The following is a 28,000-nucleotide window of genomic DNA, read 5'->3' as shown; positions in this document are numbered from 1 at the left end:
AGCTGCCCGGAGGATGTGACGGCTTTCACATGATACCCGCTCCCTCTGAAGGGGAAAAACGCCTGACAGAAGACTGGACTAGACCCGCCACGATTATGGACGTTTAGCTGACTAAGTTTTAATTAAAATAACAGCGATGGACTTTTAAATTCTTTTTTTTTTATTCCAACTTTTGTGTCGAGTGAAATGAATGGCTAACGCCTGTAATTCTCCTCATAACGGCACTCTCTTTCATAAGTGCTGCTCCGTGCACTGGCACACCTGAAGCTCAGCTTCTCAGTCACAGATCGCACACACGGAGGTTTGTTAGGTCATGCCGTCGAGGTCTGCGAGCTGCTCGTCGGTAATTGCCCCGCCACAGGAAGCAGGAAACACTGTCGGCTGCACTGGTTAGTAGACAACATGAAAAAGTTCACCTCAAAATGCACAAGGATTCTTATAACACACTCATTTAGTGTGTGTTAGTTTTAGTTTGCTTTCCAGCTGAACACACAAGCACAAGACATACACAGTCTGATAACAACATTATATGCTATAACATAGTCTGCTAACTACATCGGATGCTCTAATACATCGATGTGAGACTATTGTTATTATTATTAGTCTCATTCGGCTGCAAATAGGCAACTGCTATTTAGAGCTGATACAGTAGAACAGTGAGTGAACTGATTGTCATAAATCAAACCAACTGACAACAAATATATGTGGGTTTTTTTGTCATTGTATCCACTCCATGTGTATAATAGATGATTACAACCTCACCAACCAAGAAGACACCAGTGTCATGTTTCTCTGATTCTATTTACTGTATGAAAATATGTAACAGGACATGCATGTAGCAGAACGTCATGTAACAGGACATGTATGTAACAGAGCGTCATGTAACAGGACATGCATGTATGTGTGAAAGAGTCTCCAGAAATGTACAGTAATGCTCTGATGAGGCTCAAGCCATCAACAGTAACTGAGTAGTTTCTTAACATGTGACATTAAAAGTATTCCGGAAGTATGGGGAATCCAAACTTTAGGAGTCAATTTAATCTCATTTCATAACTCTGTGCTTGATAAATCTAGAGGTCAAAATTAGACACAAGTTATTTTACAACACAAAATATAAAAGGGTTGGAATGAACTGACCAGCTGCACTAGATGGAAGTGACAACCACACTGGAAGGGGGCATAACAAAAACCAACCAACCAAGCAACCAAACAAATAAACAACCAAGCAACCAAACAAACAAGCAACCAAACAAACAAACAACCAACCAAACAAACAAGCAACCAACCAAACAAACAAACAACCAACCAAACAAACAAACAAACAAGCAAGCAACCAACCAAACAAACAAACAAACAAGCAACCAACCAACCAGCTGTAAGACTTTAAGAATAAGAATGCTCTTTTTTCTGGGCAACCACGCCATACATCAACCTTTAAAAACCCTGTAGCAAGCTGAATGGCAAATATGGTTCCAAAATCTGCTTTTTAGTGTTTTTCATTTGTGGTTTATCCAACAGGGATATTTGTGGGACAAAGGTTTTTTTATATTATTTATCCATCAACAAGCCCTCAGCTCACTAGGAAACCACGCTAAAAAAAACCCTGATTCTGTCATTAGAAGTAAAATACATACAAGTGGCTGCAATTACCAGAAACTAAAACCACTAGAAACCACTTTATAGCAACTTAAATACTTCACTGCAATCTCTTCCTGCAGCAGAAACGGTGCTCCAGAGTTCATGGTTTCTTTTGCTATGACCCCGAAAGCCCTCTCCATCCAAAGCAAAACTCAACATCAAACAAACAACAAAAAAACTGCCGTGGGTTCCTAATGGTAACAGCCAGGGGTGAAGTGATCCAACAGAGAGTTTGTTCTGCTAAAGCGTGCCTTACAGCTCGCACGCAGATGGGAGGTCATATCGCTCCAGCAAAGCAGGAAAACAAGCCACGTGTGTGAGTTCTGGTCGGATCATCATACAAAGGGAACAGAAGGGCAGTTATTCTGTCTGGACGAGGACTGCAGCATGGGGCAGTAGGTGTGCAATGTCACTCTGGAGGCTTCGGTGCAAACCAATGCAGAGAAATGCGTAATTACCCCTCAGACAGGGCATGCTTCCAAGAAGAAAGAACCTGCAGTTTAACTTAAGTAAATCTGTCAGAGAGTTGAATATGATGGAAGAGAGGACAGGATCTGGTGCATGAGCGTGAATGCTAACAAGTGCACTTCTGACCAAAATTATGTGGATATGTTGTGAGATTTCATGGCCGCCCTTATGAGCTGTGAATAGTAGCTGGTTGAATTAACCCTTAGTACAGACACTTCTGATTCATTAAGGTAAGGCAGATGTGGTACTGACTGTGTCTAAATTTTGAGCAACTCCTAATGAAACACAAGACAACACACACACACACATACAGAGGCAGAGAGGAGAGCAAGTTGTGTAGGTGTGAGATCACCCATTCACCCTGCACATGAAGTGATCCAATGTTTTGGGCTTGTAGGTTGATATCCCAGGATGTAGAAGACGAGTGATTAAGTGAGAGAGAGAGAGAGAGAGAGAGAGAGAGAGAGAGAGAGAGAGAGATGGAATCGGGGACTGAGGCAGACCATGAGAGTGACCCAGAAAGGTCGAGAAAGACCTGTCTGCTTGGTGGTAAGCAGAGTCATTCAAAAATCTGAGGAAATGTATTTAAATAAAAAGAAAGAATTTCATGAATTTGTTACCTAATGATTAAACTGACACCCAAATAACTTAATTACCCTATAAACAAAACTAATTCAGTCTAACAGTGGAAAAATGGACAGTATTATGTTAAATAATTCAAACAAAAAAGGTTTTATGGCATTTTCAGTTATAAAAGACCTCCATTTTCATTTAGCTGTGGTTCAGTAACAAAACCATAATATTCATGAATATTTAACATTATCTCATTATACATATTCTTTATTATAGAAATAATAAAGAAATATTGTAAACAGCTTCGGATGTCACACATTTAAAGGCAGTCTCACTTTCATGATACCTCACACAGATATGTCTACCGAGTGTTCTGCAGATTTCAATAAATCAGACCCACACGAGACTATGGAAATCAAACCCACACGAGCCTATGGAAATCAGACCCATACGAGACTATGGAAATCAGACCCATACGAGACTATGGAAATCAGACCCATACGAGACTATGGAAATCCAACACTTTGAAGCAGCTTATCTCTATATAACTGAGTCAGGAATCCAATGGCAAAGATTTAATCATTCGGAACATTTTGGATACGCATTCCCAATCAAGAGCAGATCTTGTCTGCAAATACGAGGACTTCCAGAAAAAACTCTCCATTAACGGCTGAACTCGGTCCAAGAAATGGCGTGCGGATCGCCCATTTTATTAGGAACATTTTTATTAGGGACACCTAGTAGGTGTATAGTGGGGAGAAGAGAGTCGTCTTTGAACACGTGGGCTGTCTACGGGACCGTTGAGGGCTGCATATCTGGATGCCAGAACACACGCAACCCAGCAATGATACTGATATATGTAAAAAGGTCAGTAAAACAGCTGTGCTTGACCCACTCATAGCACAACACCCACTACCATCCCACCACACGGTTTGGAGGGTAATACGACCCAAATCAGCTATGGGTCCTGTATGCATGGAGGGTCATTACTGGGTCCTGTACGCATGGAGGGTCATTACTGGGTCCTGTATGCATGGAGGGTCATTACTGGGTCCTGTATGCATGGAGGGTTATTACTGGGTCCTGTATGCATGGAGGGTCATTACTGGGTCCTGTACGCATGGAGGGTCATTACTGGGTCCTGTACGCATGGAGGGTCATTACTGAGTCCTGTATGCATGGAGGGTCATTACTATTCAAATAAAGATGAATGAATGTCTATGTAAATATCTGACCATAGATGTGGCACATCACATCATATTGATTTCAATTATGTTTATCCATATTATAAAGCATTATTAGAAGTATACTTATATATATATATATATATATATATATATATATATATATATATATATATAAAACATGTCAAAACTGTAGTACAGTGTTCAAGGTTTCCAGTGAAACTGGACATTTTGGGCTGTGCAGGTAAAATTCTTCTGATGATCTTTTCCTAAATTTCCTAATCTTCATGCATGTCTTTGATGTGCACTGCTGAAGAAGGCAATCTGTGCACAACGTGCTGCATCTCTGGTGCACTTCATTACAATGTGTATACATATATATAAATATATATATATATATATATATATATATATATACACACACACACACACACACACACACACACACACGCACACAGTCGTCAGATAAAGTTATAGCCTGCTACTGCATAAACATTGCTTGATGTAATATTAATGTTAAGATTTGCCCCTTTTAATCCTATTAATTTTTAGTGTGTGTGTGTGTGTGTGTATGAGTGTGTGTACAAGCACTGGGTGATAAGGTCCTGTACCAGGGAACAGCCGAGTCTGGGCCTTTCCACAATCATCTTCATTAGCGGCTCAGAAAGGCCCTGTTTGACACATATTCATTCTCTCTCTCTCTCTCTCTCTCTCTCTCTCTCTCTCTCTCTCTCTCTCTCTCTCTCTCTCTCTCTCTCTCTCTCTCTCTCTCTCTCTCTCTCTCTCTCTCTCTCTCTCTCTCCCTCCCTCCCTCCCTCCCTCCCTATCTCTCTAGCAGCTGGCAGTGTTACACAGAGACGAGTGGACCCTGGCATAGGCGAGCAGTGCTAGTTTACTTCCACTTGCGCGCGTACACACAGAAAAGGAGACGAATCTTCATCTCAGTAGATTTAATTAAAATTGGGCTGAGCAGATGGAGGAAGACGGATGGAAGTCCAACAGGAGACAGCTCATCTGTCTGGCTCCCTCCTTCCCTCTCCCTCTCCGTACTCCCCCACTCCGTCTTCTCTTTCCACATCTCTCTGTCCTCGTCCCCTTTTTTAATGACTACTTGGCATTCCAAGACATCCTGGTTTGAAGTAGTGAACAGATCCGTGTTAATGCACACGAGTACATGTTGTGTGGCTGTGCTCAAGTTCATTTGTGTAGGTGTCATCACCAGACAACAAAGGCCTTTGTGCTGCTTTGCACTGGCCAATCAGAAGCCAAAGGCAAGTACGCTGCTTTATACTGGCCAATCAGAAGCCAAAGGCAAGTACGCTGCTTTATACTGGCCAATCAGAAGCCAAAGGCATGTACGCTGCTTTATACTGGCCAATCAGAAGACAAAGGTATGTATACTGCTTTACACTGGCCAATCAAAAGACAAAGGGATGTGCACTACTTTACACTGGCCAATCAGAAGCTATGGGCAGTGTGTACCAGACAGAGCCTTCCTGGTAATCACAGATTTTACTAAATAGTCAGTTGCTTACTAAAATGTCTCTACAGAGACTGGATCATATCACCTTTCATCTCAGTGTATTGCCTTTTACTTGCAACATAGAAACAAAACTACACTATTGTTCAACATTTGGCAGTAACTATTACATAATATGACCTTTACTTGTCAAGTTACAATGGCCACATACATTCTGATACGCGCTGTGAGCTGCACTGAACCGGGGAACACTGACTCATGTGACTTCAAAAGTACAAACTGAGCAATCTTAAACATTTTGGTGAGTGATCTCAAAAGTCTTTTAGAAATGTTTGCTTAAAACAAAGAAAATCAAAACAAAAAAAATGTGGAGTTATAAAAAAAAAATACGCCCACTAATTCTAACTCTATAGAAGTGTGTGTTCATATTCATTCATTTAGACAACATCAGTGTAATCATCCAACCGAAAATACCGTTAAAACACCTTTTAAGAGGTTTTACTTCAATAGACAGCCTGTTTTTTTCCTCTCCCTAGACCTCTTTACGCATCACTGAAAATGATCCACTTTTTAGCCTTTCACTTTTTTGCCTTAGTTCAATTCCCTACTACATTAATCTTATTATCCTTTGAACCTTTTCACAGATGATGCCAAATGCAATTTGTATTCTGTGGCCAAGCAAAGAGCGCTAAAGTGATTACCCCAATACGAACCATGGCAATCCTGGACATTGTTGGGTTTGAAAGGAGCCTCGGAGCCCGCAGAAGAGGTTCCCATGTGCGCTCCGAGTTCCATGACACAATGTTGCGTCTGCTTTGGAAGGGAGAAATTAAGCGTGTGAAAGTCTACGCCAAAGCCCTTCTTCTCCAGTTAATCAAATCTCTCCCTAATCAAATTAGCGTGCATAATTCCACTGGATGCGTGGCACAAAAACGGCATTATCCTCCCTCCTCTGGAGCTGAAAGGAGGAGAGCCAGTGTGGTGTCTCTGCTTGGCTCTCTTCATGAGCAGGCTTCAATAGAAGGGGGTGAGGAGGTGGGGGGGGGGAAACGGAGAACAAGACCAAGGGGTTGATGGGTCATCTGGGAGGGGTCGTCCACTGAGTGGCCTCTGAAAGCTCAGCGTTGGGGGCAGTGGCTTGGGGCAAGGATCAGTGGTGTGTGCAGGGGCTGTAAAACTTGGAATAGCCCGGCGTGGGGGGTAAAGTGGGCTGGAAGGATGGGGATAAACTTTGGCAGCTTATGATCTCAGCTCATTAAAGGCCTGGATCAGCTGCACCCCCTTTGGGAGCAGTCGAGTCAGTGCTAATGAGGCACTTGTTTAATTTTCTTTCAAAGGGTCAGACATCTGTGACAAACCCTCTCCCTTTCTCTCTCTCTCTCTCTCTCTCTCTCTCTCGCCCCTTTTCCTGGGCCTCTTTCAGCAGTCTGACACATACAAAGCCCATCCATCAATACGCCTTGGGCTCTTCTCCGGTTTGATGAAGTGTTTTCCATTGAATAATGCAGATAATGCATTTTGAGGGAGACCGAACAGTCACCATTAACTCCCATCTCTCAGCACAGTTCAAGCCCATCACCAGAATTCAATAGCGCTTGGAGCTGAATGGAGAGATACTCTTAGCCAACCCGCCCTTTCTTTTAACTGATTTCCCTCTGAGGGATGACGGCTGTGTGTGTGCATGTGTGCGTGCCTGTGTGTGTGTGTGTGTCTCCACTGATGGCAGCCCGCTGGTCCTTAGAGGACTGTATCTCTGAGCGGGACCACAGACCATGGCTCACACTGTCTTCCCAACTTGCCTGGCTCCTTCGCTGGAGTTTTTAATCTTCATATCTCTAGCTACATTCATTGACAAAAGTCAAATGTTTCGGAAGGAAAACATCACTGAAATGATTTTAATTACAATTACTAAATCCACATCCTTTATCATTCGTCATATTCTGATATTCTTTCAACTGCCAAAAAATACTACAGAAGTGGTTTCTCCCTATGGGACAACAGTGTAGGGGTTACAGCTTAGCCTGTCTGAGAAGGAGCAGAGGTTCCAGTGGTAAATGTTGGTTCTCCTAAACCCATGGTAGAGGTATAGACCTTCACGCTTCCAAGGTGCAGATGTTCACTCACAAGGTCACCTACATGCACAAACACCAGAGTCCAGGATTACTCTAAAAGTCAAACTCTTCTAACCTTATTTCCTTCTCTCCTCTCGAATATCAGACAAACCAGACTGGAGATCCAGCTGACATGTCTTATTGCTTTGGTTAATTCTTCGCCTGATTTAGTCATGCTCGTACCTCCCACCCTGCTCTCACTGGTGTAATTGGAATTCAAAGCAGAGGACGTGATGTCTCTGCCAGTCGGTCACTTCTAGTTATTCTGCAATGCACCACCCCCTCTTTCATTATGAGAACTGTCAAAGTCATATTTGCACTTTGATGCCCCTCTAATGTATGTGGACGTTTGAGGAATACCAATACTTACAGCAACTGCTCTCTGCTTACCAAAGAAGAGACGAGCACACTGTTGGGTGGGGTATCATGGGACAGACACATGCAAGGGCTGGAGACAGTGTATGTTTAGATATATGTGACTGGTCAAGTTATTCGTTGAAACCCAATGTTGCTCTGCGATCGACTCAGCGTAAACAGGGGCTGGCGATACCGCTGGGGTCAGAGGTCGTTCCCATTGCTACCGCCTCAGCTGGTGTGAGCTTATTATTGTGCTAGACCCATCAAATGAGGTAACGGAGACAAAGAGGGGCGGAGCCACCCAAGGCTCTAAAGGATAATCACAACCAAAGTACATGTTATTATAGCGGCATCACCAGAGAGAGCCATCTGTGCAGTTTAACGGGTTTTATTCTGCAATGGCTTCGTTAGGAGGGAAAAAAAAAGCCATAATAATACTGCTAGTCGTAAACATGTCCTGCTACGGGGCAAAGTCAGAAATTCTAATAAAATTACCAGCCTCTCCTCGCAAGCATCATGCATATTCCTCAGAGATGAATATAGAATGCCTCCATTTCTTGGACAATGTACAGGAATGACTTCACCGTGATTTCCCAACATGTATTGTAAATGCATTGAAAATCGTAATGTTGCAGATTGAGTACTTGACTGAAAAAGAATAACTTTATTATAATTATGTAATATATATATATATATATATATATATATATATATATATATATATATATAAGGAATATATATATATACACACACACACACACACACTAAAGAAGAAGTGCATGCTGTGTTGTGTATAGTCCTGTAAATCAGTTTATGAGAATTAAAAGAATCAGAAGTGTGTGTATGAATGTGTTTATATGTAGAGAACATCAGAGAAGTGCACAGAGAGAGAGAGAGAGAGCGAGAGAGAGAGAGAGAGAGAGCGAGAGAGAGAGAGGGAGAGCGAGAGAGAGAGAGAGCGAGAGAGAGAGAGCGAGAGAGAGAGAGAGCGAGAGCGAGCGAGAGAGAGAGAGAGAGGGAGAGAGAGAGGGAGAGAGAGAGAGCGAGAGAGAGAGAGAGAGAGAGAGAGAGAGAGAGACGATCGATTGTCACAGTCACAGCAATATGAAGAGCTTCTATATGAAACACATGTGGGAAATATGGATGAAGAAAATTTCCCTCATCTACCCTTATGGAGAACCGCTGGTGAAGCAACGCTCGAACCTTCAAATCAAGCCTCTTTATGTTTCTATTTAGAGCTTTGGAGTGTAAAGACAAACCTTAAGTCTTAAGACTTCTTTATTTGGTACCAAATAAAAACAATCTCTGTTGCCTTTATTTAGTGGAAGGATGTTTTGGTGCATCTAAATGTCTATATGCGCTATGCATTTACACAACGGGACCGTAGTCACTGTGCAGACGTGGATGGCATTTGCCTAGATATGATAAACAGCTTGGTTGTCTTGCAGGATTTGGCCTAATGTGAGCATGTGTAGAGAAAAAAGCAGACATACAGGGGCTAAAAGTGAGTTTAGGAGCCCCATATATCAAGACGGTTGGGTTAACACCAGAGTCTGGCTAATGGAGTCCAGTGGACTGCCCATAAGGGACACCAGGAAGTCTGTTCAACAAAGGATTACACCACTGGAGGCCTGCAGAGATCCATTAAAGGACAAGAGGCTGAAATAACAAATGTCCTGTTTTCTAAAGAGTCCTCCGTAGTGTACTCAGTTGGAGAGGGAGACTTAAGTAGGCGACTAGAAGCCAGTCACACTTAGACGGTGTGAAAAAGAGACTCCATACTTGACTGGTATCTTAACCTTAAATGACTTCTGAATCAACTGAACTCTTTTAAAGACTCTGGCATTGTAAAAACCATGAAAAAAATGGAACCAATTTTTTAAAGTTTTTTTACTCCACCGCAACCTTCCTGGATCAGAGTAACGTTATACGTCTAAGAGGCCGAAAATGATATTTACTCAACAAGCACTGAGGAAGCACTGTAGTGACTCATAGGAAGTCAAAAATAATTTATTATACAAAATAGTCTATAATAGTGACAGAAACATAATCTTTGATTATGTCTTGATGCCAAATGAAAAAAGTCGTGTGCTCAAAATGTCTAATGACTGAATGCCACCATTGAGACTGTTCCAATAATGAGCAATAGCAAGACGTGAGACTCTCAAGGGACAAATGTCACCTTCAAGAATGTTACAACCCTGAGAAACAGAACACCTCCTGCTAGTTTAGACATCAGGTCTTGAAGAAGTTCAGACATTTTTTTTGATAAGTGCTGTTAATGTTATGATTTCAAATCAGTTTCTAATGCATTATGACAGAAATTTCAAGCAATTGAAGGAAACTGTCCTCTTAAACGGAGGAAGAGACGTAAGAATTGATAATTAATCAATTCTAATCTTTCAGAGACTTCAGAGCTGACTTGGGCTTCAATTCAAAGACTTCAGACTAGACTAGACTAGGCTAGTCTCAAAACATGAGCCTGTCTTGAACGTAAGGATTTCTCTGTGATTCTCTGTGAACATCTCTGCTCTCAGTCACAGTGAAAAAGAACATTTGCTCGAAATGAACAGTACCACCACAGTACCACCACAGTACCTCCCAGGGCAGACACATACATTAAGAGCAGGGCGGTACCTGGTTCTGCCATTTGCGATAATGGGAAATGTGAGATCCTCTCAAACAAAATGGATGAGCTGACAGCATTAGCTCCAAGTCAGTAAGAATACATGAAGTATAGCTTTATGTGCTTCAAAGAGCCCTGGCTACATGATCTAATTCCTGGCACTATGGCTACAATTGAGGGCTTCCTGTTGGTGGGAGCAGACCGGAACAACGGAGAGAGAGAGAGAGAGAGAGAGAGCGAGAGAGAGAGAGAGAGAGAGAGTGGAATGAGGAGAGGAGGTTTGTGGGTAATGTTCATGAACAGTACGTGATGAGATCTGGGTCACATTATCGTAAAACAAAGTTGTGTTCTCCAGATCTTAAGTTAGTATTCCAGCGTGCTTCCTGCCCAGGGAATTTTCTGAAGTTATCATGATACTAGTGAACATCCTGCTATCTGCTGTAGTTGCCTCCATGTGTGACATTATCCACAACGTGATGGAGGAACTACAGACCCGTTTGTCATCTCGGCGGATTTTAATCATGCCGAACTCTTCTGTATTCTGCCCACATTCAAACAGTATATCAGTTGCCCAACCACGGAAAACAGGACTCTGGACTTGCTACGTGCCAAGGTCAGTGAGGCGTATAGCACTACTGCACTTCCACCACAGGGAAACTTGGACAGCATCCCGGCTCCACTGACTGGGAGCAGGAAAGCAGGTCCTGATGGTGTCCTGAAGGTCTGTACAGACTAGTGTTGCAGAGCCCTGCTGCACACATGCAGCCTGAACCTTAATGTAGATGACCTATGTGCTTTGGAAGACATCTCGCATATGCCCAATACCAAAGACCAAGAACCCCAAGAAACCGAATGACTACAGATCTCTAGCGCTGGTGTCACACTGTATGTGGTCACTGGTGAGGCCTGCCAACTTTTAAGCCTCATTCATGTTGTTATGTGTTGGAAGTATTACAGTATTATTATGAAAAACGCTCTCACCCGCTACACCAAACACCACAGGGACAGTGATCATGTGAACAACTCTCACCCGCTACACCAAACACCACAGGGACAGTGATCATGTGAACAACTCTCACCCGCTACACCAAACACCACAGGGACAGTGATCATGTGAACAACTCTCACCCGCTACACCAAACACCACAGGGACAGTGATCATGTCCAAACACTACAGGGACAGTGATCATGCCCAAACACCACAGGGACAGTGATCATGTCCAAACACTACAGGGACAGTGATCATCTCCAAAACCACAGCATGTCCAAACACCACAGAGACATGATAAAGGAAACATTCCCTTCACCATCACTCTGGTGGCACCTGACAGGAAGGGTTCATTGACACATGCTGCTTGTGCCAAATTCAGACTCTCCCAGGAGCACAGTGGACTCCTCTGAACAGGCGATGTTTTTCCACTGATATTTTTCTCAATATTTCTCTACATATGTTATTCTCTTTATATTATTTCTCTATATTTTCAACCTAGGAGGAGCTGGGAGTTAGCAGCTGGTAGATTTGTTCTGCTAGGCAGCCATGCAGAGCCGTTAGTCTCGTTAGCCAGTAGACGCAGATCACGTCAGGGTGCTGTCAGTTCTTCATGTATCAGAGCCCCTCGGACATCTGCTGACTGGTTCCTGCTCTGGGTGAGAGCTCTGGTGTTGTGTGATGCTTCATTCCTCCATATGCATTCCCAGTACTGTTCTGTTTCTCTTTGTGGATCCACAAGCTTCAGGGTTCTGGTGAGGATGGTCTTTGGATGGTTTTTTGGCTGCTGCTTCTTTCGTGTGTCTCTGCAGTCTGACTGTCAGTGCTGTTAACCTGTTTAGGAGACTCCAGGGCCTCAGTTATGGGCCACCTGTAGTATCTCTTCCATATTCAGGCTCTATATCTGAGCTTTATGTCTTTCTGGAGCTCCGTTTGCTGACTTCCATCCAAGTTGTGTTCATCTATCCAGCTTGTTTTCAAAGGGGGCAGTGAGAGTGTCATAGACATACACCAGTTTGAAGGTTTTAGTTCTATTTCTTTCTGGGATTGTGCTTAGTGCTACATTCAGATCTGTTGGCATTTACATTACATTTACAGCATTTAGCAACTTACAATTCTGACTGAGCACAACTTGCGCAATAGAGGGTTAAGGGTGTTGCTCAGGGGCCCAAAAGTGGCAACCTGGCAGTGGTGGGACTTGAACTGGTAACCTTCCGATTAGTGGTCCAGTACCTTAAACGCTAAGCTAGCGCCGTCCTATACTGTTAGCATACTGTGTGATGGTAGCTTGCCAAGTTGCGGAACAGAGCAGTGGCTGATGGTAGTTAGCTTCGTATCGTCTCTTTTATTGGTCTTGCTGCATTATTAGTTCCAACAGATCCGTGTTGTCCAACACCATTCACCATGTTTTATTCTAGAAGCTCATCTAATGGACCTGGTTAATCCAGGTGAGAGGTCAGCATGACTCTTTATTCCCACTACAGATCCAAACACATTGACAAATAAACTTTGCTTCTAGATGTGCGTCACAATTCACAGCGAGTCACCCAACTAGAGTTGGCAAAATCTAAAAATATATCTGTGTATATAATATATATCCTGTCTCACTAATACGCACAGAAGCAGACAATTGGGCAGACGAAAGACGGATCAGCTAGAAGGAAAAAACAAAAAAACGCCACAGGGTAGGAGCAAGCTCCGGGTTTTCAGGTTCAGAAACTCTGCTGGAAAGCAGATATGATGGACCATCATGATACACTGGCACTCGGTACAGTCGGGATTTTAGGCAAAACTGTTAGCAGATGTTAAATACTGGCAACGATAACTGGTGCACGTCTTTTAGGGACTGATCTCAGTCATGACAGCATAACAGCAGCACATGCAAGGCATTTAGACAACACTAAATGTAACAGAAAAAATCAACTGTACATTTGTCTTGTAAATAATATTTATCACCAATTGGTACAGAACAGACTGAGTCCACAACCTGGGGACGAGCCACAGAATCGTCTATAGATGTCTGTCGTTCATTCTTAGCTTTGAACTGATTAATAGTGCACAATGGATCATTTTATTGTTTATTAAGGTATAAATAATTCCACTACGTCTTCCTTTGAGGGGTCTTCTGCATGTCCTCATGTGCAACCGTGTGCTTATTTGCCTTTATTACTATCCTGAACAGTCAAAAGAGAAAAAACCCCCAAAACAATTCATTTCTGGCAGTCTGACATTGTCACCTGAGTTCCAGCCAAAGCACTGTGGGAGACTTTACAAGTCTGCGTGTGGAAACCAAACTGACCAGCAACACCCTGCATGAGAACTGGAAAAAATATGACAGCAATAAGTCGTAGAAGCTTTGTACCATCCAGAAATGTATTAATCTGTTTATGAGATAAACTGGCTACGTTATCTTAAACCTGGATTGCCTCAAATCATCAGTTCAAATCAGCATCTTCAGAGTCAAGCTAGTCCATCTAGTGGCCAGAGGGACCTTCTAATTTAGAGTAGTATGGATTAAGGACAGAACTCCAAAGTGGTAACCACACATCATTCAAAGAAGGTAAACTGTAATTGAGAATAATGTATATTTACTTTCTCTTTTTTCAAGCAACATTTAAAAGCCTCTAGTCCAAGAAGAACAAAGAGGATCCCGCTGTTAAACACATTAAACGCGTCAACCTTCAGGGACGCGACGTGTCATGATGACAAATTCACAAACATCACTCGTTACTCATGCAAATAAACAAAGCGTGTTAATCTCATAGATCAGGATTAGGGTTAGGATTAGGACAATGACTACAATGAACTGTGCAAACAGGATGACTCAAAAATCCAATTTGGTTCATAAATATATTAAATGACGATCACTTCAATCTTCGCTTAGATTAGATTATCATTGGTAAACCAGGAATATCAGTTACATGCTCAGTCATATTCATTTCTTGATTTGCTCATTCTCTTAAAAGTAGAATATTAATTCAGGAATATTAGAAGTCCATGAAACATCTGAAAAAAAGCAAAACAAAAAACAAAACAAAACAAAACCAGGCCTCATTACAAAAGTTAACCAACAGTAGCACATAACCCAACTTTGACCTTCTGACCCCAGCTCCTTGGCGTAACGTACATGGAGCAGTGAACGTGTTTGTAGTGATGCTCGGGCAATGGTCCGCTTGGTACACCGAGCTGTTTACCACTCCAAAACACGTCCTACCTGGGCCGAACCTTGAATCAGGCTTCTCCGTGCGAGTGTACTGACCACGGGTACGCGAGGCTAACGGATAAAGCTGATCTGGAAACAGCTGCCATGCCCTGCTGCCTGGCCCCAGTGTGCAGAGAGCAGAGGCACTGCAGTGCCCAATCACACTCTCCACCGCAGCCTACCATCTGTGCCTGCTGCATTATTGAGGCCCCATAGCATTAGCTGTATGGTAATAGGCTCCAGGGGTCTCCAGACAGCTCCGGGTCCACCCTGCCTTCTCTTTCTTTCTACCTCTTTCTCGCTCTGTTTTTGGTTTTTTGGTTTTACTGTGTCATGGTCTCGTTGCCTGTGTATCCCATGGCTTTAGCAGTGCCATTACACACTTCCTTCATCTTAGCAAGGTTGCATTCGTTTTTTAACGGCACGCACGTCATTTGTAAACGAACATGACTGTGTGGGACACTGGAGGCATGTCTGGGAAAGCCCGCAGAGGCTAATGAGAGCGGGAAAGTGGTGTCTGGACTGTGTTTCCATGTGGGAGGTTAAAGGGAAAAGTAAAGGAGGGTCAGAATTGTGCCTCTAATTGCAAAGCCACAGAAGGTGTTTTTGTTAAAGCATACTGACAGAGGTGTGTGTGTGTACAGTGGGTGCGTGTGTGTGTGTAGAGTGTGTGTGTGTGTGTGTGTGTGGGGACGTGTACTTTGATTAGCTTCATTAATAAACACGCCACACTCTGATACCCTGGCTGGTGCATATGGTAAAAGCAGAGAGAGGAAAGGAGAGATTTGCTGTTTGCACTGGAAAACAAACAAGCCAACAGGTCCTGCCAGATGGAGAGAGAGAGAGAGAGAGAGAGAGAGAGACAGAGGATAAAGAGGAGACAGTGATCCCCAAGTCTCCCAACCAGTAAACAAACAGCACGTCCTCCGGCTCGCCGAGGCACCGAGAGCTCATGTCCCTGTCCGCGTCTGCTTCGCACTTTCAAAGAGAAAACATAAAAGGTAAATAAAGCCCAAAAAGGTTTTGTGGTGGAAGCACTTTTCAAGGGCCACAACTCTTCAGAGGAAGACATACAACTGTGTTAGAGGATAATGGGGTATTTGGGAAACGTATGGGGCATTTGGGAAAACTCATTTTCCTTTGAATTCTTTGTTCCTCACAAGTTTGCGTGTGTGTTTGTTTGTGTGTAGTCTTACTTCTGCATCAGCCCACACATGGTTTATGAACACCGAGAATTTTGGTGTTAGTATGTAGTTATGAGTTATGGTATAAGTGTATAGTTATGAGTTATGGTGTCAGTGTGCAGTTATGAGTTATGGTATCAGTGTGCATTATGAGTTATTGTATAAGTTTGTAGTTATGAGTTATTGTTTTAGTGTGTAGTTACGAGTTTTTGTATAAGTGTGTAGTTATGAGTTATTGTTTTAGTGTGTAGTTATGAGTTATTGTATCAGTGTGTAGTTATGAGTTATGGTGTCAGTGTGTAGTTATGAGTTATTGTATAAGTGTGTAGTTATGAGTTATGGTGTCAGTGTGTAGTTATGAGTTATGGTATAAGTGTGTAGTTATGAGTTATTGTTTTAGTGTGTAGTTATGAGGTATTGTATCAGTGTGTAGTTATGAGTTATTGTTTTAGTGTGTAGTTATGAGTTATTGTATCAGTGTGTAGTTATGAGTTATGGTGTCAGTGTGTAGTTATGAATTATTGTTTTACTGTGTAGTTATGAGTTATGGTATCAGTGTGTATTATGAGTTATTGTTTTAGTGTGTAGTTATGAGTTATTGTATCAGTGTGTATTATGAGTTATCATTTTAGTGTGTAGTTATGAGTTATGAGTTATGGTATCAGTGTGTAGTTATGAGTTATTGTATCAGTGTGTATTATGAGTTATTGTTTTAGTGTGTAGTTATGAGTTATTGTATCAGTGTGTATTATGAGTTATTGTTTTAGTGTGTAGTTGAGTTATTGTATCAGTGTGTATTATGAGTTATGGTGTCAGTGTGTAGTTATGAGTTATGGTATCAGTGTGTAGTTATGGGTTATTGTATCAGTGTGTAGTTATGAGTTATTGTATCAGTGTGTAGTTATGAGTTATTGTTTTAGTGTGTAGTTATGAGTTATTGTTTTAGTGTGTAGTTATGAGTTATTGTATCAGTGTGTAGTTATGAGTTATGGTGTCAGTGTGTAGTTATGAGTTATGGTGTCAGTGTGTATTATGAGTTATGGTGTCAGTGTGTAGTTATGAGTTATTGTTTTAGTGTGTAGTTATGAGTTATGGTGTCAGTGTGTAGTTATGAGTTATTGTTTTAGTGTGTAGTTATGAGTTATTGTATCAGTGTGTAGTTATGAGTTATGGTGTCAGTGTGTAGTTATGAGTTATGGTGTCAGTGTGTATTATGAGTTATGGTGTCAGTGTGTAGTTATGAGTTATTGTTTTAGTGTGTAGTTATGAGTTATGGTGTCAGTGTGTAGTTATGAGTTATTGTTTTAGTGTGTAGTTATGAGTTATGGTGTCAGTGTGTAGTTATGAGTTATGGTGTCAGTGTGTAGTTATGAGTTATTGTTTTAGTGTGTAGTTATGAGTTATTGTATCAGTGTGTAGTTATGAGTTATGGTGTCAGTGTGTAGTTATGAGTTATGGTGTCAGTGTGTATTATGTATTGTTTTTGAAGCCTTTTTTAGCACAGTGCCAGTCATTCTCAACATTAATGGGCTGAAACACGTGTTTCCCAGCTTCCATCCCTACCCACTGAATTCAGTTCAATTGAACTGAAGTCATCTCAGTTCAAACCTTCAGTGTCTGTACAAAGCCATTGGTTTAGCTTGTAATACACAGCTACAGTTTTACATCACAGCTAGGTAACAAAACGGCATATATTTCACAAAGCTACAAATGAATTTTAAAATTATAAAATGATAAAATTAAAGTTAAAATTATAACAAGTAAAAATCTTATAATATTAACAAGATTTTCCCATTTTCCTTATTCTGTCCCATCCGTTGCAGTGTGTTCAGTAGCAATAAAACCTTGCTTGCCCCCTTAGTTTAAAAGAAATCCTTGTTCTTTTTACTATATCTCTCTTCAATGTGAATCCCCCCATTTTGTCTCCTGTAGTGGATAACGTAGCAAGGAGAAGCTTTGGCGCACAGGCAAATGGCTGACAGCACCAGACACTCTCAAGCATCCATCACCTCCCTTCGTCTCCGCGCTGCGGAGCCCTCCATACCTGCTCTGAAACCAGCCAGCTCTTACGGAGTAATAGCTGCATTATTAATGCAAAGCTGGAGCACGAGGCAGTGGGGAAGTGTGGTTTGGGCACGTCTCCGACGGGAACGGTTTTATCCTCCTGCTCTGTCTGCTTTCTAACAGACAGGGCACGGCAGTACACAGACCAAACACTAAGTATCAAGAGCCCATCGATCACAATATTAAGCGTGGTAACCATAACGCACACACACGCGTGCACACACACATCTGAAATCTTGTGTTAGTGCTAACCACACGAAACGCGCCCGTTAAAATTGTGACTGTCTAGTCCAGATCTCTGAGTATTTCTGCTCTTCTGTTAACATCACAGTGACCCTACGTTCATGCCTGTTCAGTCAGACCTGTCTGGAGGTTGCTACCAGCCAGATCAAATATGTATGATCCTGGGCTATGCTGTGTAAGAGAGCCGTCACAGAGAGAATACCAGGGGACACAGGGTCTTCCGCGATAGTTCCTGGCCTTGAAGGCATGGTCTCAGCCTTGCAGGCATGGTTCCATTATCTTCTGAAGATAAATACACCCTCGGAGGGCCAGTAAGTTCAGCTAGTGTAGAATTCTGTTTCAGCTCTCTTAATACTGCATGTCAGAGTTCACCCGGCCTGTCTGTATGTGTGTGGAAGGAGAGTTGGGTGACCATCCAGCAAAACTGTCCTGCTCACAGTGTACTGGATTACAGACATGAGTCCAGTACAAATACTGAAACAAATACTTAGAAAACACTTTTAGATTCAAAAACAGCTGTTACTAATATGAAGCCAGACAAGAGTTTGAGACATCTAGATCATATTCACAGATCTCAAACTGGTATTCTGCTGTTCTGCATTTCTACTACACAGCCATGAGGTATATAGTGTGCTGAATAATAACTGACTCAAGTGTTGAGAAGCACCTCTGAGTGATGGATTATAAATAAACAGATTATTACAGTGTTTCACTTATGACTGACTTTATTTAAAGAATGAGCCAAACAGAAGACACACAACACTTTCATGTCCTTCACACACCTTAAACGCATGAGACGTGACTGAGTGTGTGTTCATGTCAACGTTGGGGAGATGTAATTTCATCCTTTGCACTCATGACTGACAATCATCACCTCACTTTACACTGCAATTAACATACATGGCTGGCTAATGTTAGTGATTACGGCAGTCACAGGCTCTGATTAAAATATTTCCCTCTGATTAGGGAACAGTAAACAGCTTCTAGACGCCAGTGCTGATGAACAAGTGACTGCAATCAAACTCCGACTGAGAAAAAAAGGAGGCAGAATCCCAGAAAGAAAGATAAGACATCGGGATAAGTACCAAAAAATGCCAGAATGAGTGTTAAAAGACACCAGGATAAGTACTAAACAGTACTGGGATGAGTGTTAAAAGACACCAGGAGCAGGAAGACAAGAGATGGGAATGAAGAAGCCCACAATTAAGGGACTTTTTTATTTTTTAACCTTTGCTGCTCTCGCTCTCATTTCCTCTCTCTCTCTCTCTCTCGCTCTCTCTCTCTCTCTCTCTCTCTCTCTCTCTCTCTCTCTCTCTGCCTTTTCATTTTTCTCCCAAAAGAAAAGAACTCTGACTACTTAATTGGAGGAATCAAATTTAGTCAAGCGCCCCGTTGGCTCAGACCTACATCATTAAAGTTAGCAGCTAACAAACATCAAACACCAGGCAGCATTAATGAGGCAGATGTATTAATTTCCCATTTATGAGCAGCTAAGAGACTCTCTGCCACTGCTCTCCTTCTCTGCCCCTCCCTCGCTCCCTCGCTCCCTTGCTCTCGATCTGACAGCACAATTAATGATCTTTAATGCCCCACAGGCAGTAATAGGCCCCGCTGGGAGAGCAGAAACACTGCGATTTGTATGGAGGATTTAGACGTAACAGCGGGGAGGTGGGGGGGGGGGGGGGCACAGAGAGAGAGAAATAGAGAGAGGGAGGAGGGAGGGAGGAGGAGGGAGGAGAGCTGCATGCTGTGTCTACCGCTACTGGGAGCAAGTGCATGATCAGACTGTGCTCTCTCTGTGGAACACAGAGCAGGGAGCAGGTACTGAACTGGGGCATGCAGATGAAATCAAACCCACTGCTCGCAGACGGGGAGCAACACGCAGACAGACAGACAGACAGACAGACACGGGCACTGATTGTCACTAACAACTGACAGCTTTTTACAGAAGTGCCAGTGGGGCAAGACAAACCACACAAGCAAGAGGGGTGGAGAAAAAAAACATGATAGTATGTATGAAACACTGTAATACATATGATCATATATACACTAATACATATGAACATATATACACTAATACATATGATCATATATACACTAATACATATGAACATATATACACTAACACATATGAACATATATACACTGTAATACATATGAACATATATACACTAATACATATGAACATATATACACTAATACATGATCATATATACACTAATACATATGATAATATATACACTGTAATACATATGATCATATATACACTGTAATACATATGAACATATATACACTATAATACATATGAACATATATACACTAATACATATGAACATATATACACTATAATACATATGAACATATATACACTAATACATATGATCATATATACACTGTAATACATATGAACATATATACACTAATACATATGAACATATATACACTATAATACATATGAACATATATACACTGTAATACATATGAACATATATACACTAATACATATGAACATATATACATTGTAATACATATGAACATATATACACTATAATACATATGAACATATATACACTGTAATACATATGATCATATATACACTATAATACATATGAACATATATACACTAATACATATGAACATATATACATTGTAATACATATGAACATATATACACTATAATACATATGAACATATATACACTAATACATATGAACATATATACACTGTAATACATATGAACATATATACACTAATACATATGAACATATATACATTGTAATACATATGAACATATATACACTATAATACATATGAACATATATACACTAATACATATGAACATATATACACTGTAATACATATGATCATATATACACTATAATACATATGAACATATATACACTAATACATATGAACATATATACATTGTAATACATATGAACATATATACACTATAATACATATGAACATATATACACTAATACATATGAACATATATACACTGTAATACATATGATCATATATACACTAATACATATGAACATATATACACTAATACATATGATCATATATACACTAATACATATGAACATATATACACTAATACATATGAACATATATACACTGTAATACATAAAATCATACACTGCCTGGCCAAAAAAAAGGTCACACACTCTAATATTTCATTGGACAGTCTTTAGCTTTGATTATGACACACGTTCGCTGTGGCATCATTTCCATAAGCTTTTGCAATGTCATTTATTTCTGTCCAGAGTTGCATTAATTTTTCCCCAAGACCTTGTATTGATGCTGGGAGATTTGGACCACTGCGCAAAGTCTTCTCCAGCAAATCCCAAAGATTCTCAATGGTGTTCAGATTTGGCCTCTGTGGTGGCCTATCCATGTGTGAAAATGATGTCTCATGCTCCCTGAACCACTCTTTCACAATTTGAGCCCGATAAATCCTGGCATTGTCATCTTGGAATATGCCCGTACCATCAGGGAAGAAAAAATCCATTGATGGAATAACCTGGTCGTTGAGTATATTTAGGTAGTCAGGTGACCTCATTCTTTGGGCACATAATGTTGCTGAACCTAGACCTGACCAACTGCAGCAACCCCAGATCATAGCACTGCCCCCACAGGCTTGTACAGTAGGCACTAGGCATGATGGGTGCGTCACTTCAGCCGCATCTCTTCTTACCCTGATGCTCCCATCACTCTGGAACAGGCTAAATCTGGACTCATCAGATCACATGACCTTCTTCCATTGCTCCAGAGTCCAATCTTTATGCTTCCTAGCAAATTGAAGCTGTTTTTGTCGGTTAGCCTCAGTCACAAGTGGTTTTCTTAAGGCTACACAGCTGTTTAGTCCCAATCTCTCGAGTTCTCTTCACGTTGCATGTGTGGAAATGCTCTTACTTTCACAATTAAACATATCCCTGAGTTCTACTGTTGTTTTTCTACGATTTGATTTCAGCACACGTTTAAGTGATCGCCGATCACGATCATTCAAGATTTTTTTCTGACCACATTCCTTCCTAGAAGATGATGTTTCCCCACTGTCCTTCCACTGTTTAATAATGCGTTGGACAGTTCTGAACCCAATTTTAGTAGTTTCAGCATTCTCCTTAGATGTTTTTGCTGCTTGATGCATGCCAATAATTTGACCCTTCTCAAACAGATTAACATCTTTTCCACGACCACAGGATGTGTCTTTCGACATGGTTGTTTAACAAATGAGAAGCTACTCACTGCATCAGTTTGGGTTAAATAACTTGTTGCCAGCTGAAACAGAATCACCCATGTAGTAATTATCCAATGGGAGGCTCTTACCTGTTTGCTTAGTTAAATCCAGGTAGTGACCTTTTTTTGGCCAGGCAGTGTATTTACACTGTAATACATATGAACATATATACACTAATACATATGAAGATATATACACTGTGATTCACATGAACATATATACACTGTGATACATATGAACATATATACACTAATACATATGATCATATATACACTGTGATTCATATGAACATATATACACTATAATACATATGAACATATATACACTGTAATACATATGATCATATATACATTGTGATACATATGAACATAAATACACTGTGATACATATGAACATATATACATTGTAATACATATGATCATATATACACTAATATATATACACTAATATATACACTGTAATACATATGAACATATATACACTGTGATACATATGATCATATATACACTGTGATACATATGATCATATATACACTATAATACATATGAACATATATACACTAATACATATGATCATATATACACTGTGATACATATGAACATATATACACTAATACATATGAACATATATACACTAATACATATGATCATATATACACTGTGATACATATGAACATATATACACTAATACATATGAACATATATACACTAACACATATGAACATATATACACTAATACATATGATCATATATACACTGTGATACATGTGAACATATATACACTAATACATATGAACATATCTACACTAATATATATGGTCATATATACACTAATACATATGGTCATATATACACTAATACATGTGATCATATATACACTAATATATATGATCATATATACACTAATATATATGGTCATATATACACTGTGATACATATGGCAGCCACAGCACAGAATGTTCCGGTGTTATCACCCTATTCTCCTCAGACGTGACTATGTGAGCTGGCTACTGTATCTCGTGTGAGAGATGTAATCAGATCCGCACCGGAGAAACAGAGAAGGCTCGCTGTTTGGTCGGACCGTGAGAATTAAGGACGTCGTTTCCAGTGGCAAGGCATTTCAATGCTAATGATCGCCGCATTAGATGACACATCTGCGCTGCCGGTGGTTGCTATGGCAGTAACGAAGTTAAGAAACATAAGGAGAAAGAACTAATTTGCACTGTCGCAACTTTAGACCCCATGGAATAATTTTTTATAATTTAAACAACTATTATTTTGAACAGAAACTGGTTTCACCTCCTACAACTCTGAAGGACCTCTGTCCTGAAATATCGTATTTCTGTTTACTACATGTGCATCTTTAGATGCAGTACAGTACAGTTAGTCTCTGGAATATATATTAGTAACAGTAATTATGTGATAACATAATTAAGTTGTTGTGCATGTGTGGAATCTAAATATTTTAAGGATTAATGACAATCTTTGATATAACCCACAATTCTGTGATTTTAAGTACATTTTAAGTACTCATTTGTGTTAATCCCTGTCTGATAAAAAACTATCCAAAATTAGGAAAAATGTTCATATTTCTAGATTATTTTATCAGTCCTACCAGGAGGCAAATATCCCAAAGAAATTTAGTTTTCCTCAGCAGTAACATGCCCGTGTTGTGCGAAAGGAGTCTGGTGATTTAATAACAGCACAGACACACACAGCAGACGAAACTGTCTGTGTCAGAAACCAGCACTGCTCCGTATACACGCCCGATAAACCGTGCTGCAGATTAAAGTCAAATTAACCCACAAATTAGTCATCCAGAACCTGTGGATTATCAAAGCCTAGCCTTTGAGGGTGCCGGTCTGTTTGTGTGTTTGTAGTGTTAATATTTGGGTTTGTGAGTTGGTGATTTTAAGTTTGGGTTTGTGTGTTCATGCTATGTTTGGGTTTGTGAGTTGATGGTGTTAAGTTTGGGTTTGTGTGTTCATGCTATGTTTGGGTTTGTGAGTTGATGGTGTTAAATTTGGGTTTGTGTGTTGGTGGTGTTAAGCTTGGGTTTGTGTGCTGGTAGTATTAAAGTTTGGGTTTGTGTGTTCATGTTAAGTTTAGATTTATGTGTAGTGTTATGTGTGTTTTTGTGTGTTGGTGGTATTAAATCTCTTGGGTTTGTGTTGGTGGTGTTCATGCTTGAGTACACGCAAAAACGTGTACTCTCAACAAAATAACACACCCACACCCACACACCCACACCGGTTTGTATAGCTTGTCGGGGCATGGGGGAAGACATAGATCATGTATGCGTTATATTTGTAATTACTTATACAAACAAATTCATTTTGTACTTTACATTGTCAGGACCGTTTCTGTTGACAATACAGGTTACCCGTTTTCTCTACACCCTCACACACACACACAAACACACACACATATACACACACAAACAGAGCTGTACCACAACCATATGGCTACCTTTCAGGGATTCTGGGCTCATTATTGGAGCGCTGGGTGGCTGGTGTGGAGGTCCGAGGGAGCGGCGGTGAGGACAGAGCCCAGCTGGGACCCAGCCTCTCCAGCCTGAGGACTGATGAAAGAACTGCCGTCCACTATCATATGCCCGTGATCCGGACGCGGCTCCGCGCTGCCAACTGGGCTCCGGATTTTAATACGGGCGGTGGGACCGAGGGTCGTTACTCTGTAACACTTCAAAGCCCCAAAACCTCTCAGCCCTCTGCCGCCAACTCTGTTTTCCGCCAGAGTGATGACATTCGTCACCAGCCCACTATGAGGCGTTGACGGTTGGTGGGTGACGCGTGGCAGACCTTACGCACCTCATCTGCTGCTCTCCCCAACACAGCCATCTCATTACAGCTGCAACAGGATTTATGGAGGTGCAGATAGGGGAGATTAATCAATCTCAGAGCGTCCTTCAAAGCTGCTCTGCGCCATGAGGGGAGGAGCTGGCCAGGCCTTCCACGGCAACGCACGGGAGAGTCAACCTCTCCGCGACACCTGACCAACAGAAGAAACTCCCTCTCTCTCTGAGCACCTTCCTCCTTTCAGCCTCTCATCCCTCGAACAGAGTGGGTGTGCTGGTGCCCTGGTGATGGGGCTGTGGATCGTTAGTCTGTTGTTCCGATTCCCAGCGCAGAAACGCCCAGGGGCCATGTGTCACCCACCCACCATCGGGTTGCTGGAGCGTGCATGAGCACACACACGCACACACACACACACACACACACACACACACACACACACACACACACACACACACACACACTCACACATGCGCATACTCGCACACACTCACACACGCACACTCGCGCACACACACCCTTGGCCTCATCATGCTCATACATCACTGAAGGCGTTTCAGGACAGATGAAGAAAGCGTGGGGGGGGACGCATCACACCACGAGGATCCAGGAGAAAAGGCTGCAGGTCAGATCCAGCGAGGTGGGAGGGAGTCCGCGACCTTCCCAGGGCCGCGACGGTGCTGGCCTCCCCTGTACATGCGCCCGCAGTGATGGGTGGCGCGTCGCCGCTTGGCCCTGTGAGTGGCGCCCAACGGCCTCGTTATCTTCACTCCCGAACAATGTGTTCTGATTTCAGCCCGGCGCCGCCTGACAAAAGGCTGATTGCTGGTGTTGATTCGGCTTCCTTGGGTGCTGAAGACAGACTTAACTCGCACACCTCAGAGAGGCCACTAGCATGTAGGGACTTGCGTTTGGGCCCTCGCTCTAATTTCAGGGTGTAAGGGACGATGACATGGTCCTCGGGACCCTCCCGTGTGCTCCGCGCTCACCTCTGACAGATTCTACACTCTGCGGCAGGACGGGCGCGTCCTTGCCTGACCCTGACCCTCCGCCCCCCAGGAGACGGCCGGGCTGAGCCCAACTCACCAGCTGCTTCGCTGCACCGCTAACCAGCTCTTTATTCCCCTCCTTCAGCTTTGACAAGCGATGGCTTGGATTAGCACAAGCGACCGTTAAAAACTGTTTCCCTGTTTAAAACATTCAACAAAGGGAAACACGTAGGAATGTGTCCTGCAAACAGGGATGACGGGGCTAATCGGAGCAACGATAACAAGCCCACGCGGCATCTCTGCTTCTCAGCCACGCTAATCGCTGGGATGCGTCGTGTGCGTCTGGTGCGTGTCTGGAGTGTATCTGGGAGGGGCTCCAGCATTGGCACACATGCTTCCCGCACTTCTGATTTACAGGAGGGTTTTAGTGAATCTAATAAGCTGACTGAGGGCTTTCCCTCGCCCTGGTGCAGGAAAAATGCGCTGCGCTAATTATTCATATGTAATGGCATCCAACACCTCCTGGCGTCGGCTCCAAGGCGGGAGCGAGGGGACGAGGAGGAGAGGACGGCAGGCACGGATCTCCTAATCACGGGATATCAGTTCAAATAAATGAGAGGAGAATGAAAAAGGAGCTTTGTGAAATTTCCGAGCTGAGGCCAAATAAGCCGCAGCCCGGCCAAACGGCCGAGAGGGAATCTGGGAATGGAACCCGTGTGTGTGGGATCGTTTTGAGAGTGAATCTGGGAACAGAACCTGTGTGTGTGTTTGCACGTGTACTTTGAGAGGGAGTCTGGCACCAGAAGCCCGGTGTGTGTGTGTGTGTGTGAGTTTTGACATACCTCCCTGTGCACGTGTTGGAGGCCATGTTTAGCGATTTCTGAATACATCCTCTAGGTCCAATGAGCACAACTCTCATCCCCACCACAGACATACAAATCCACACCCAGATGAAGCTACACACACTGTACATGTCGCATAAACGCACTCATTCGTGTAGTATTTTCTAAAGAACAGTAACAATAATCACAACTGAGTAGGCCAGTGTGTTTCTTTTTCCTGGCTTAAGTCAGCAGGGTGGAGACGAGGCTGTCCAGTCTCCTCCGTGCCCTCATAAAGAGCTGCTGGAGTGTGTTCCCCCCTGCCTGATGACCCCTCGAGCCCCGTAAGCGTAGAGCTCTGTGGTCTGGCTTCAGGACACACTGCGGGCCCACCGAGATCGGAACGGTTTAGTGACGGTCCGAACCGAATTTCCTTTGCTCACGGCGTCTCAGTCACCACTTGCACAGACGACGCAGTCCCACGAGCAAACAATCTCCAACAGACGAATCCACAAGCAGCACAAGAGAAGCGCGGAGAGAGAGAGAGAGAGAGCGAGAGAGAGAGAGAGAGAGAGAGAGAGAGAGAGAGAGCGAGCTGGTTTGATGGGGAGGGGGAGAGGCCGTGTATCACAGCTCGCCTAAGGGAGCCCTAAAACATGACAGCCGTATCCCACCATGACGGGACTCAGACTGTCAGAGGAAACATGTGATGTCATTTCCCTCCTAACAGCTTTGACAAGTGTCTAAGCGAAGTGAGGAGAAAGAGAGTGATAGAGAGAGAGAGCGATAGAGAGAGAGAGAGAGAGTGATGGAGAGAGAGGGGGGGAGGAGGAAGAACAGGACTGCTCAGCCTCTCTGTTTTCTTTAATGTTGGCGCTTTTATCAGTGCTTCAAGCTGTCAGCTGTAATCAGAGCAGTGCTGGAGTGGAGCAGAGCAGAGACGATAAAAGTGCCTTGTCAACGGCACATCACACGCTGCAGACATACGCTCACACACTCCTCCACGCGATCGCT

General features: G+C 42.4%; 1 protein-coding gene and 1 long non-coding RNA gene across 11 annotated transcripts in view; both read right to left on the bottom strand.

The window, feature by feature from the left end:
- The window catches only part of auts2a (activator of transcription and developmental regulator AUTS2 a), a 317,309-nt gene that overhangs the window by 79,639 nt on the left and 209,670 nt on the right, over nucleotides 1-28,000 (bottom strand). The gene's annotated exons all lie outside the window — the stretch shown is intronic.
- LOC145652372 (uncharacterized) lies at nucleotides 4,554-8,332 on the bottom strand. The gene is made up of 2 exons (XR_014118565.1): nucleotides 6,057-8,332; nucleotides 4,554-4,992 (listed from the first exon to the last, which is right to left on the bottom strand). It is a non-coding gene; the product is annotated as an uncharacterized LOC145652372 (long non-coding RNA).

Source organism: Electrophorus electricus, chromosome 19 (genome assembly GCF_041902795.1).
Source record: "Electrophorus electricus isolate QZ-2024a chromosome 19, ASM4190279v1, whole genome shotgun sequence".
Classification (NCBI taxonomy): domain Eukaryota; kingdom Metazoa; phylum Chordata; class Actinopteri; order Gymnotiformes; family Gymnotidae; genus Electrophorus; species Electrophorus electricus.
The sequence above is the reverse complement of the archived record's forward strand: the minus strand, read 5'-3'. Positions and strand labels throughout refer to the sequence as shown.